The sequence below is a fragment of the Lepisosteus oculatus genome, chromosome 14 (genome assembly GCF_040954835.1).
Source record: "Lepisosteus oculatus isolate fLepOcu1 chromosome 14, fLepOcu1.hap2, whole genome shotgun sequence".
NCBI classification, from domain to species: Eukaryota; Metazoa; Chordata; class Actinopteri; order Semionotiformes; family Lepisosteidae; genus Lepisosteus; species Lepisosteus oculatus.
This window is the reverse complement of record NC_090709.1, coordinates 47,223,881-47,236,804: the sequence shown is the minus strand read 5'-3', so window position 1 is coordinate 47,236,804 and position 12,924 is coordinate 47,223,881. Positions and strand designations below refer to the sequence as shown.

Below are 12,924 nucleotides of genomic sequence, written 5' to 3'. Positions count from 1 at the left end.
TATATACAAACGGGACAGAGACACAGTAATAATCCGATTTTAACGTGTCCTGCATTTTAACTTACTGAACAGATAAATTGAAATGTTCTGATTCAGAGCCCCTGCAGTTCGTGCTAATTAGAACCACAACAATACTCCTGAGTCCTGACCACCACACTGAGCAAAGGTTCAGCTGAACTCTGACTTTGTTCAGCACAACTTGTTGTTGCAGTTGAGCTCAGAGCTGGAGATGATCTCCATATTCTACCACACTAACTAGTCCTAAACGTAGTACACACTTTTTAAAAACAATTTAAAATATTACACAAAGGCTGTAAAGCACACTCTAAATCGATCCGAATATTTGATTTCCGTGATCCGTTTAGGCAACATTAGGCAACGTGGTGTTTCTCCAGCAAAGCATTTCTCAGTTTTGTGAACTACTGGTGCTTTTAACACCCCAACTTACATACCTCGTCAGGATGGCCGAGTGGTCTAAGGCGCCAGACTCAAGGACTCCTGTCTTTCCATTGCTTGGGTGTTCTGGTCTCTGAATAGAGGCGTGGGTTCAAATCCCACTCCTGACAGCTTTTCCCTCTCTTGCATTTTTCCTGTCTTCTTGTGCTCGCTGACAACGACAGAAAGAAGAAAACGGAGAAACAGGCTTGCGGGCACATGATGGGCAGGGAAATGCTTCGTGAACACTTCAATGTGATTAGCAGAAAGTCAAATAGGCTTCAATTTCTCCCTTAGGAACTGTTTGGGGTGCCTGTAATCGAGTAAAGATTCACGGTCAAGGTATGCATTCAAAGGTGAAAGACCGAAATATAAATCCAGAAGAAGATGTATTAAAACATATTGTTTTCCTTGCGGTTTCCCCTGTATTTCATTAAATGTGGCATTGTGAAATCAGCCTGTAGCCCTACGGAATGCAGCCACTCTCCCGGTGACAGCGGCAGGAGCCGAGAGGATTAAATCAGAGCTCGAACAGAGAGTTAAAAAAATATGGGCAACTAGAACATAGATCATAGAACATTTTTATTAAAGTTTCCTATCTGCTCGGCCTTACTGAAGTATTTTAGCTGCATTTTAGCTTCTATTTATATACTTTACAGTAGATAGTGTTTAGTAAGAGAAGAGAGATACAAGCGCTAAACCCCCACAATAACCAAACCTTAACTAAAGCAGGAAGATCTGTTGCTTTAGCAAATTTCATGCAGTTTATTTCTGACACAAGACATAACAAGCTTGTGTATTTATGACAAAAAAGCAGGGCAGCAATTTATATCGGCCTTGAAATTGATATTGTTAAAAAGTGAGTTAAATGCAGATATAGTAAATATATGTTCTCATATAATGGTGTGTTTTTTTGTCTAAAAATCCTTCATGAATGGTTTAACAGACACCTTGCATAATTAAAAAAAATATATATTTACGAATATTAACCTTTTATACAGTAAAGTTTTGTTGTGAACATGAGCCCTGTTTATCGATGTCACCAACACAGTTCTGGATTTTATTCTGCCTTCCTACGCACATATGAATTTTCTTTCACACAACAGCTCGCATGTATGGTAGCGTATTAGCGCCAGGGATAAAAAGAATGATGTTGGCTTTTAAATGATAAACCATTTGCGTTTATACAAAATCACAATGCGTTGTCGCAGACATTGGGACATACTCTGTTTAAACATCTGTCGTTTTCTCTTATATTGGCTCCTGTGCTTCGGTCCATTTGAGAGAGAAGACACTGAAAAAGTCTTGTGAAAGTGGATTTTGCACCTACGCCAGTGCTGTAGTGGTATCATACAGACACCCATACAAATCCATCAAACGTTGGAAGCTCTGGAAGGCAACGTAAAATATTGCTCTGTCCGTTGGTGGATTAGGTATGCATGCTACATTTCAACGTAAAATGCAATGTAAAAAGATCAAATTTGATTCAAAATCGATTAATGTAAAAACCGATAAAGCTCATGTTTTTTTATCTAGTTTTATCTATATCTATATCTAGTTTTTCAAAGGTCTTAAAAAAATGTTTATCGCGATTGTGAAAGTTCGAGAAGGTGTACCAGCGCGTGCCTTTATATCGCCAGCTTCAGTCTCGCCTGTAGCTGCGAGAAGGTTAAAAGCGCACAAGTGATCTGTCTTTCGTCCAAATAATTGCTGGAGCAGCAGGACGTAGAGCACCATCCAGCAGCTGTAGACGATGTTCGAGGAAGAGCTAATTCTGTTTTCAGCACAGGGAGCAAGAATGAGCTCAGTCCGGCTCCCAGCAGAATCCATTCTGGTTTGGTTGCTGTCAGACTGTGCATCTGAGGCTTTTTGGATCGCAACGTGAAAAAAAAGAACAAAAAACAATTGCTCACATCGTGTTACTTCTACCAGAGGATAGGAAGATATCACTTTAAAAAAATCAGCAATTAATATTTGGATCCGCGGCCTCATACTAATTATTTAACTATCAGATTGTGTTTCTGCAACATTTCGTGCACAGTATGCCGTATTCAACAATAAAACAACAGTCACAACGAGGCCTTTACACCCAGTCTGGGGTATTTTCCCCTTTTATATTTTTGCCACTTTATATCGAACCTGTTATACTCCCAGAAGTGCGCAGTAGCTTCTACTTAATAAAATATACAATTCACCGCTGGTATAAACAGATGTGTGCCATGTCTGCTTTTGTAAGCATTTGTTTCAAAAATAAGTTCACAATATGTTAAAAACACAAAAAGCACAAACTTAATAATACAACGATACAAAATCAAAACCAAATCATAAAGCCAATTAAGTACCTATCCTTTGAAAACAGAGAACACCTTTATATCTACAATAAAAAAGTGACATTTGTATCTACTTTTGAATTACTGTACAAAGCAGACAGAGTATTCCCTGAATTTAAAGATCAGATCTTGGCCAAAACAAGACAATCAGACGTGAGCTGAATTCAGAACAAGAGCCTCTGCTTCGTCGTTTATTGAGCTTGTGATCAAAGTCTGAGTGGAAAAAGATCGGCTATTTTAACTGTTTGAATGAAATACACAAAGGGCACCTTCCTTCGACCCAGTGTCAAACCAGCAACCTAAGGATTCCCTCTTGTTTCCACTACAGTCCTCCGCTCTACCAACTGATGTCAGGAGATGCTCTCTGGCATATACTGTCCGATGTAGTGAAATGTTCCGGATGATTTAAATCCCAGATCGACATCGTTTCCAACTCGTTTCCTTAGTCTTGTTTACCTTGAATTTAAGCCACATACCAGGATTCTACTGTATAAACTTCCGGAGATATTACAAAATGTTTGATGGAGCATCAATCATTCCAGGCGGAAATTGACTCCTTTTCTTTCTCGAGGGATCATATTAAACATTTCATTTGGATCGAGAAGAGGATCACCATGAGACACAAAACAAACAGTTTCATTCTGTCTTTATTAAGAATCTGTATTACAGCTAATGAATGTAAAGCCTTTAGTATGCGAGAGTGAGAGTTCAGTTATGCCAGGGAGTGTGAGAAAAGAGAACTGAAATTTAGTAAATTAATATTTAAATAGAGCGTAAATCTTCAAAGTGTCACTGCAAAATTATTACAGGGGTCTACCAGCTGCCGGACGTACTTGTTTTGGGACTATTTCCAATAAGTACCGCATTAGTAGTTGTGTGTCCTTACTGGTATCTTTTAAACATTCGGTTATATACAAACGGGACAGACACAGTGATAATCTGATTTTAACATGTCCTGCATTTTAACTTACTGAACAGATAAATTGAAATGTTCTGATTCAGAGCCCCTGCAGTTCATGCTAATTAGAACCACAACAATACTCCTGAGTCCTGAGCACCACACTGAGCAAAGGTTCAGCTGAACTCTGACTTTGTTCAGCACGACTTGTTGTTGCAGTTGAGCTCAGAGCTGGAGATGATCTCCATATTCTACCACACTAACTAGTCCTAAACGTAGTACACAGTACACACTTTTTAAAAACAATTAAAAATATTACACAAAGGCTGTAAAGCACACTCTAAATCGATCCGAATATTTGATTTCCGCGATCCGTTTAGGCAACATTAGGCAACGTGGCGCTTCTCCAGCAAAGCATTTCTCAGTTTTGTGAACTACTGGTGCTTTTAACACACCAACTTACGCAACTCGTCAGGATGGCCGAGTGGTCTAAGGCGCCAGACTCAAGGACTCCTGTCTTTCCATTGCTTGGGTGTTCTGGTCTCTGAATAGAGGCGTGGGTTCAAATCCCACTCCTGACAGCTTTTCCCTCTCTTGCATTTTTCCTGTCTTCTTGTGCTCGCTGACAACGACAGAAAGAAGAAAACGGAGAAACAGGCTTGCGGGCACATGATGGGCAGGGAAATGCTTCGTGAACACTTCAATGTGATTAGCAGAAAGTCAAATAGGCTTCGATTTCTCCCTTAAGAACTGTTTGGGGTGCCTGTAATCGAGTAAAGATTTACGGTCAAGGTATGCATTCAAAGGTGAAAGACCGAAATATAAATCCAGAAGAAGATGTATTAAAACATATTGTTTTCCTTGCGGTTTCCCCTGTATTTCATTAAATGTGGCATTGTGAAATCAGCCTGTAGCCCTACGGAATGCAGCCACTCTCCCGGTGACAGCGGCAGGAGCCGAGAGGATTAAATCAGAGCTCGAACCGAGAGTTAAAAAAATATGGGCAACTAGAACATAGATCATAGAACATTTTTATTAAACTTTCCTATCTGCTCGGCCTTACTGAAGTATTTTAGCTGCATTTTAGCTTCTATTTATATACTTTACAGTAGATAGTGTTTAGTAAGAGAAGAGAGATACAAGCGCTAAACCCCCACAATAACCAAACCTTAACTAAAGCAGGAAGATCAGTTTCTGCTCGAGACAGATGTTTTCTGAACTGTAAATCTCTGGCTGGAGACGCTGTGTGTCCGGACTCAGAGGTTGTATAAGAAAAGACTCGGAGAGCTGCAGGCGCCGCTCATTGCTCTGCGCTCCCCGTGCGGAATGCGCGTGTCCTCCATCCTTCATTACCTTCATACACTCCTCTCAAACCATATCAAACTCCTGGAATATTTCGGTGAACAGATACTGGATCTTTCTTTCCGAGATCATGGGCAGAAACAATAAACACGGTGAAAACAGGAAGGTATTCTGATCGTATAGAGAAATGCGCAAAAATACATTTCCTAAAATCCAATAAAATCTAGTTACATTCTGATGCTATTTTGATGTATCTGAATAGTTTTGGCACAGTTGTTACAGCAAAGAGACAAATAAACTTTTTTAAATTTCATTCGAGCTGTAGTTTTGAAAATGTTTTTTCAATTCTCTAAATAATACAAACACAAACACCCGTTGTAAGCGTCTGACCATTGATATTCTTGAATTATAAGACCGTACACACGCTGGCAGGCAGTTCAGCGAATATGATGCCCCTGCAGGGGCCGAATATTAGACAGACGTATACATACAGTCATCGTGTGGAGTTTATTCCTCCTCTACCGCAGTCTTTGCCTCTTGTCACATTTGCGCTTAATTGTCGATTTTTTGTATAGAACACCGAATATCTTGAGGAAGCATGTCAAGCGAAGACTGATGGATTATTGAGGTGCAAACACTGGTTCAAAATCAACACCCTCTGCTATTGCCGTTGTTTCTTTGATAATTTCTTCAAATTCCTCATCTGACCTTCAATATCGAGGGATATTGAGCATAATACCATACAAATTGTAACTTTCTTTTGATTGCCAGTTTTATTAAAATGCCATCCCCTTTTACAGTTATTTTAGATGTTTGGCAAGGCGTTATATCCCCCCTCTCACCCTCAGCTAAAATATTTTAAAAGTACAACAACATTACATTATATTGAACAGCGTTTATGTTAACATTTATATTCAAATTAAGGTAAATATACGAAAATATTAAAATAGAACTCCGGCGATCTGTTGTTTTTGCTTGACAAGTTCTCGAACAGTTTTGCATTGTTTTTTAAATTACTTTAGCTGAAGATGCAACGGGAGCATAAGTGAATTCTCCCTCACTCACTGGAACATATAATTCTATGGGTGAATACTAACTGCTTGCAAGTTGCCAATGTCGGTAATTATTGGAAATTCCCGGTAATGTTGACTCTGGTACTCAATTGTTTGAGTAAATATCAAAATAGTTCAGGTTTTGCGGAACAATTAAATTTTTGCGGTGATGATGTTTACTATAGGAAGAAGTGCGTCCCTGGGTGGGATCAAAAAACCCACCTGGGGATTAATAACCGAAAACGCTAACCGATTGCACCACAGAAATGCTTACACCTTGCTTTTTTTCATTTACATACTTTTGGTGAACACAAAAATTCGCTCGCATTTCATCTTTCGCAAGCTGTATGATTTAAAAAAAAACAAGTTCTTCTGCAAAGGAAATGAATAAACGCATTAAACCAAATCAAGACCTCTTTGAGTGTCCCAAATTACATGTTCTGTAAAACAAGACAGGAAAAAAAAGGTACCGCTGGAATTCGGACCCAGGATTTCCTCTTTATGAAACAGGTCTTTTAACCAGCTTTACCACAGCACTGGCAGAATACTATTCTTATACAGGTGGGTACCCACCCTCAAACCTTTGTTCTCTCGCTATTTTACCTTTGCCTACTGCCCTGTCTCTCTCACACCTGAAGAAGGCTCCACGGGCGAAACGTTGTGTTCTCGTTCTTCTTTTTTTCAGCATGGAATAAACCTATTACCTATTCTTTACAGCCTCTTGGACACACCGCTCTGAGACATCTGAGGTCGATGTGCGCTGAGCCTGGTCGCCGAGCAAAATCATGCCCAAGGGGGGTGGCTCTCGTGACGAGGTGGCCGAGTGGTTAAGGCGATGGACTGCTACTCCATTGTGTTTTGCACGCGTGGGTTCCAATCCCATTCTCGTCGGTTTATGTTTTCGACTTGTGATCCGTTTCTAAGTCGGACTTGCTTTCTTTAGCTACTGTAGTAGAGCAGTAATATTTCTAGCGTTGGCTGAACATGGCTTACAGCAGTAGCTGACAGATATAGTCTCTTAATATTTAGGTTAAATTTATGCTTTGTACTGCTTTCACCTGATATTAATAGTAGTCCTGATGAACGATTTAGGGACATGGCGCATCTTGAAAATGTTCTTGTTAATTTCAGTTTGGAAAAGATGCACTCACCAGAAGCAGAAACTGGTCGTATCTGCAAAATGCGCAATGCAATAGCAATGTCTTGCTATGAGTCCTTACCTGTTACAGGAGGCGTTGTAGGACTTTTTTAGTTCAGAAAAAGCTATCAATTCATCTTACATTTCTACTCCATCAATATTAGCAATGCTATCTTTACTAAGCTCTAAATATAGCTCTAAATAAATGCAAATTTTAAAATACATTTTAAAATAAATGCTATTCCATATGTTGTAACTTTGTGGTATTTAGAAATGTACACTGTGGACTTTATTTCACTTCTTGTTCCTAAGTCAGATTTTTAGTGCTTCCGAACGTTACTTCCAACCTGGACTGACAGCTCACCCGATCTGTTTGTGATCCGACCATGGAGTCGGGGGCTGTACCAAGCGCACGTTCCTTCCCAATGCTGAGGCGATCATTCAGAAGATGGTTGTGAAGAGAGACAAGCTTTGTCGACTAAAAAACAAGGCAGGATATGCAAGAATACTAATCACTGGCGACAGTTATGCTCTCTTACTATTGAGACTCCTACATTGCGAGTTTTTTTGAAGACTTTGAAACTAAAGGAAAGTGGAGACAAATAAAACGGGCACGGGCACGGGTGGGGTGAACCCACGATCTTCGGTTTACAAAACCGACGCCTTACCACTTGGCCACCGCACCTTCGAGGAAATACGGGAATAATGTTGTCCAAATTATTTTTTTCTGAATCTGGTTTACATCGCCTGGAGGCAGCAACAACAATAAAAGGGATACTTAACAAGGAGATACGCTGTAGCAGTGCGACTCCAACAGATTCTCCTGAAGAGGCTGGAGGTTTAAGCCAGCTCCTTAGAGCACTCGGCCACGTTACTCTCAACAGAGTTGTTGTTTGACCTAGTGTTTTTATAACGCGTGGAATTGACCGCAGCTTCGTTTTCTGAGATGCTTTCTCTCACGTGGTGAAATCTCGACCTCTTTGGCATCTCTGGCTATAGTTCTTCTGTAGAGCAGGCTTTCACACCTCTGCTTTTAGTGCCCTTGAAGTCATTTTATTTTTACAGGAAGACGCATTCCCTAACGAACTCTCCTGTTTTAGAAATGCTTCATAAGGTGTGTTTGATTCAACGGACAAACAGTATACTAATTGTACAATGCAGATTTATGCGGCATTCGTACTGGATTTGAGTGGGATTCTGAAATACTTCTTGCAAAGGTATTCAGACTTTCTTGAACCTATAATAAAAAAACAGACCTGAAACTCCCTAACTTCCAATCTCTGATGTTGCTGTCCTTAAACTCGGACGTGAAGTTCTGCAGACGTGTGCATAATGTCCTGTTTTCTTACAGTGTAGACATTTTGCTGTTCACGCTCCGCATTCATCTGCTTTGTGCATTGTTAGTCCGCACCTGTAACATGTAATGTCAGCCGTCCCCTGTTCTTCTATATCTCTAGCATGACTGCGTCCGGCTGCTCGGCTTTTGTTTGTAAAGTTTGAGCGAGCGCCCCGTTCAGTGTCACTTTGTCACTGTGGTCAGAAAGCATTCTTGATTCTGCTTGAGCTGCTTCATGAATTCTAGCGACTGTAAGAGCTCTTTCTAAAGTCAGCCCTTCCTCCTGCAGCAATTTATAGTCTCTTATGTGCACATTTTTCCACAAGTTGATATCTTAACATGTCAGTTTCCAATACTCCAAAGTCACAAGATTTAGCCAGTTCTCTTAGTGCAGTCACAAAAGCAACAACAGATTCGTCCTGAGACTAAGTTCTCTGCCTAAATTTATGCCGTTCCAAAACCACTTTTCTCCGCGGTGTAAAGTAAGCGTCTAAGGCAGCTACAGTCTGTTCATATGTACCTTTTTCTCCAGGGAGGTTGGCGAAAATCCGCTGCATGGGAGCCCCGATACAGTGCAGTAATGTAGCCCGTCTCACGGCATCCTGAGCTTCTGTAGATCCACTGGCTATTTAAAAAAATCTGTACGACTCCATCCATATCTTGTATTCCGTATACAAATACGGAGGTCCGAGGTTCAGTAGAAATGGTGGAAAAAGCTGAGCATAAGCAAAGCTTCTCGGCGCGGCTACCATATCTTCCATGGCGAAAGCTAAACGAAAAGTCCGAAAATTCAGAAGTTCGTTTCTACCAGCAAGAGAACTAAAATCAGCAGTGTTCCGCTCGCTTTGAGTCCGTTAACCACTCATCTCTCGTCGCCATAAATGTTGTGTATCTTAATAAGGAGACGTTTTCATATTATTTTAACTATTTTATTAACTACACAGATCACGCCCTTACACCATACTGTATATTCCCGCCTTCTACTCTCTCGTTCTGTTGTCTCGCGATGTCTACTCACTAAACTACATTTAGCATGACTTCTTGTTGCAGTTGAGCTCAAAGCTAGAGATGATCTCCATATTCTACCGCCGTAACTAATCCGAAACGTAGTACACAGTACACACTTTTTAAGTGAACTCAGGTTGTTAAAAAATTAAACCAGCGCCCTGTCACAGAAACGCACCCCAGTCTCCGGCGCAACAAGCGGAGGTACTCAGCACTATACTAAAGAGGAGCGCTTGTCTGCAGCTGAGCGTCAGCTCTGTTTACTGTCAGCAGTCATTTCCTCATTTCCAAATACTTTTTCACCTGCTTTCAGCTTTTAAACTAAACGCTCAAGAAGTAATTAATGTCAGTTGGAAGTCTGTTTCTGTTGTCTCAGCTCTTGATAAAGAAAAGCCGTGCATGGGAGACTCCCTCTCTGAAGAAGTTTGCAGTCACCCTGCGAGGGAGAAGAGCCATCAATCACCGAGGCAACCACTGAGACAGTTAACATTAAACACGTGAAATGCGAGATGTTGTGATTTTTTTCCCGCTTAAGGCTTCTATCGTTTCTACTCTAACGAGAAAGACCTCTTTATTAGAAGTGAGATTTTAACAAACGTCTCCAGGGTTAACTGCGACCTGAACGTAACGCCTTAGACCACCAGCCATCTGGCCTGTGGCACTTAGAGCAGTGCTCAATAAAAATGATCAAAAACCGAAAGCGCTTCTTATGCGGATCAGTATATTCCGATACCACTGGTTCTGCAGAAGAAATAAGAAAAGCCGAACTCAAAGCAGTGTGTTGCCATTACGGGTACTCTGCAGCTGCTTTAAGATCTACTCACACCGTGTTGCCATTAAGGCTACCTAGTTAAAAAAAAAACTTATCGTCATCTTTTTGAACGTGATTATTAGACACCCGTTAAATCTCCACCGAGGTTTCTTGAGAGATCGTTCAGCGAGCGAGTATTAAAAAACTACGTCGCTTCCAACCTCTGCTCTCACTGTAAACTCGGACGTGATGTTCTGCAGAGTTGCAGTGTGCCTTTCCTCTTGTCGTATTCAAGAGTACTCACTGTGTGAGCTCCTCACTGCGTGTTCTGTACTCTACTGTGATTTAATTTAGATGATTACGTGGAGTAGAGTGACAAGAACTACTTGAACATTTTCGGTTTGTGAAATGAAACACTAAATACACTACTGTAAATACAAGTAATGGACATTAACCACAGTACAGCTAGAAGAGTGAAAGATAAGAGACTATTTAGAATGACATTCACAATAGAATTAAAAACGGCACAGCCGCCCGAACAGGGACTTGAACCCTGGGCCCTCAGATTAAAAGTCTGATGCTCTACCGACTGAGCTATCCGGGCTCTGAAAGAAAGCCGACACTGTCGGGATCCTCGCAAGTCACGTGTCTCTTGTGCCGAAGAGCAGTCATACCTGACCCGTCTGGAATGACCACCGACAGACTTTATCCAGAAGCGACGGCACCACTCCCAGTAGAATGAGTGAGAAATACAGCATGACATGGGTAGTTAAGGGGCTCCCACAATCCATCTTTCCTCACGTTACTGATTTTTTTCAATAGCATTTTGACCTTTTTTCACATTCAGATTTTTTTCTCATTTAATAAAATCTTTTAATCAACAACATTAAAAAGAAAACAAATGGAATGTTTTTTGGAACAATGATTAAAAAAAAATGTTTCAATGCCTTGGTTGTATATGTGTGCACACCCTTTATAAAGGGAGTTGCAACAGTGCTGAAATTTAAAGAGCATTTCTGTAGAGAAAACAGCCTTGATGTTTAGCTTAGGGAGCCTGTCTTTTCGAAATTCTCTTTCTTAACACCTTGCACAGCCTCCCGACAGACTAACAAATATTTTTTGGAGAAATTGGCTCACACACCGGAAGACACTAATGTTTATTTACGTTAGAGTATGTGAATAACACTTTAACCGATAAAGTTTGTAATTGTGATTTTGTTAAAATTCAATAAATCGTCTATCAACAGTTAGAATTTATTAAGAAATTGTTTTATTTAATAAACTATAAGACAATTAAGAGAGTTTATAGGTCATATCCGTCGCTTATGTTCTTTTAACTCTAGAGTTCAGGATCCAAACCCAGCTGCGGACGATTGTGTTTCTTTAATCTCTTGTAATCATCAAAAGTCGATGTGTAGTCCTTCAGTACTTTCTCGAGTTGTGCCATGGATATTTTATACGATTAATACTTGTCATGCTCTTTTGCATTTTCATTAACAAACGGAAAAAGTTTAAAGTGTGTTTATGGCTGTGCTTCACATCTACACGAGAGCAGTACAGGACACGCAGTGAGGAGTTCGTGAAGCTTTCAGTTTAGTGCGGAGTTCAGAAGGAGGATTCGCTCGCTGAATAATCTCTCAGGAAATCCCTGGTGAGATTCAACAGGTGTTTTCTGCAACAGCCACGGCAAGTGTGAAGCAATCTCTGGATTTCCTGAATTTGAACTAAATTATTAGTTCAAATAATTTAGGATTTAAGAGAACTAAATGAGGTACATTTAGAACAGCAGCGCAACCCTGCAGCACGTCGAGTTTAATTGTGTAAACTGCATTTAATTGTGTAAACCTGGCTCTCTCTGAACACGAGCAAAGAGTTCTCACTCAACAGAAGATTGCGATGTGAGTACTGTAACATAAAGCACCTGGAGATGCCAGGGATTGAACCCAGGACCTCATACATGCAAAGCATGCGCTCTACCACTGAGCTACATCCCCGATGTAAAAGGCTATGGAACAGACTTAGAGATGTGCAAATGCTCACTGATCACACCACTCACGAAAAATGCCTGCAGTTTCCCACTTTCGCGTTTCTTCTACTACAGAGTAAATTCATAGGAATGAAGAAATAAGGAAGGAAAAATAATCGCATCGAAGCTTAAAGAGACTGGGCACAAATTAATCTGTTATTTTTGTATCCAGTTACATGGGCGACGGTGGTTGATTCCCAGACGGGGGAGTGCTTTTTTTTTCTACCTCCTTACTCGACTGTCCTTCAATTCTATTTTATTTGAAAGCTTTTTGCATCTTTTAAGTGCTCTTGATTAAACTATGCATAGAAAAACAGCAGTACTGATGATTTAACGTAAAAGGGTGAAACAACGCCCCAACAACAGGAATGGTAACAGGAAGGATCGTGTTCTTATTTAATATGTCCTTTTGAGATGTCTTGTCAATGCACACAGGCGGTAGAGCTGAATAATTTACTTTTAGTACTTTCTATACCAGGAAGAAAGGAGCAGACTTTAACTTTAAGAGGCAAAAATGACACCTTGTCAAAGCTAATATTAATTAAAATGACATCACAACAAAAGAGTGGAGCCTTGAGTGAATAAAGCCTTGAGTGGAGCCTTGAGCTTTCATTGGACGTCTGTGTCTCCATAACTTTGTAGGTGAGAGAG

At 40.4% G+C, this 12,924-nt stretch overlaps 4 non-coding genes across 4 annotated transcripts; 2 read left to right on the top strand and 2 right to left on the bottom strand.

The window, feature by feature from the left end:
- Nucleotides 1–455: 455 nt before the first annotated feature.
- trnal-caa (transfer RNA leucine (anticodon CAA)) lies at nt 456–566 on the top strand. The gene is made up of 2 exons: nt 456–493; nt 521–566. It is a non-coding gene; the product is annotated as a tRNA-Leu (tRNA).
- Nucleotides 567–4,133: 3,567 nt separating this feature from the next.
- Nucleotides 4,134–4,244, top strand: trnal-caa (transfer RNA leucine (anticodon CAA)). The gene is made up of 2 exons: nt 4,134–4,171; nt 4,199–4,244. It is a non-coding gene; the product is annotated as a tRNA-Leu (tRNA).
- A 6,534-nt stretch (nt 4,245–10,778) lies between these two features.
- On the bottom strand, nt 10,779–10,851 carry trnak-uuu (transfer RNA lysine (anticodon UUU)). The gene has a single exon. It is a non-coding gene; the product is annotated as a tRNA-Lys (tRNA).
- Nucleotides 10,852–12,169: 1,318 nt separating this feature from the next.
- trnaa-ugc (transfer RNA alanine (anticodon UGC)) lies at nt 12,170–12,241 on the bottom strand. The gene has a single exon. It is a non-coding gene; the product is annotated as a tRNA-Ala (tRNA).
- Nucleotides 12,242–12,924: the final 683 nt, after the last annotated feature.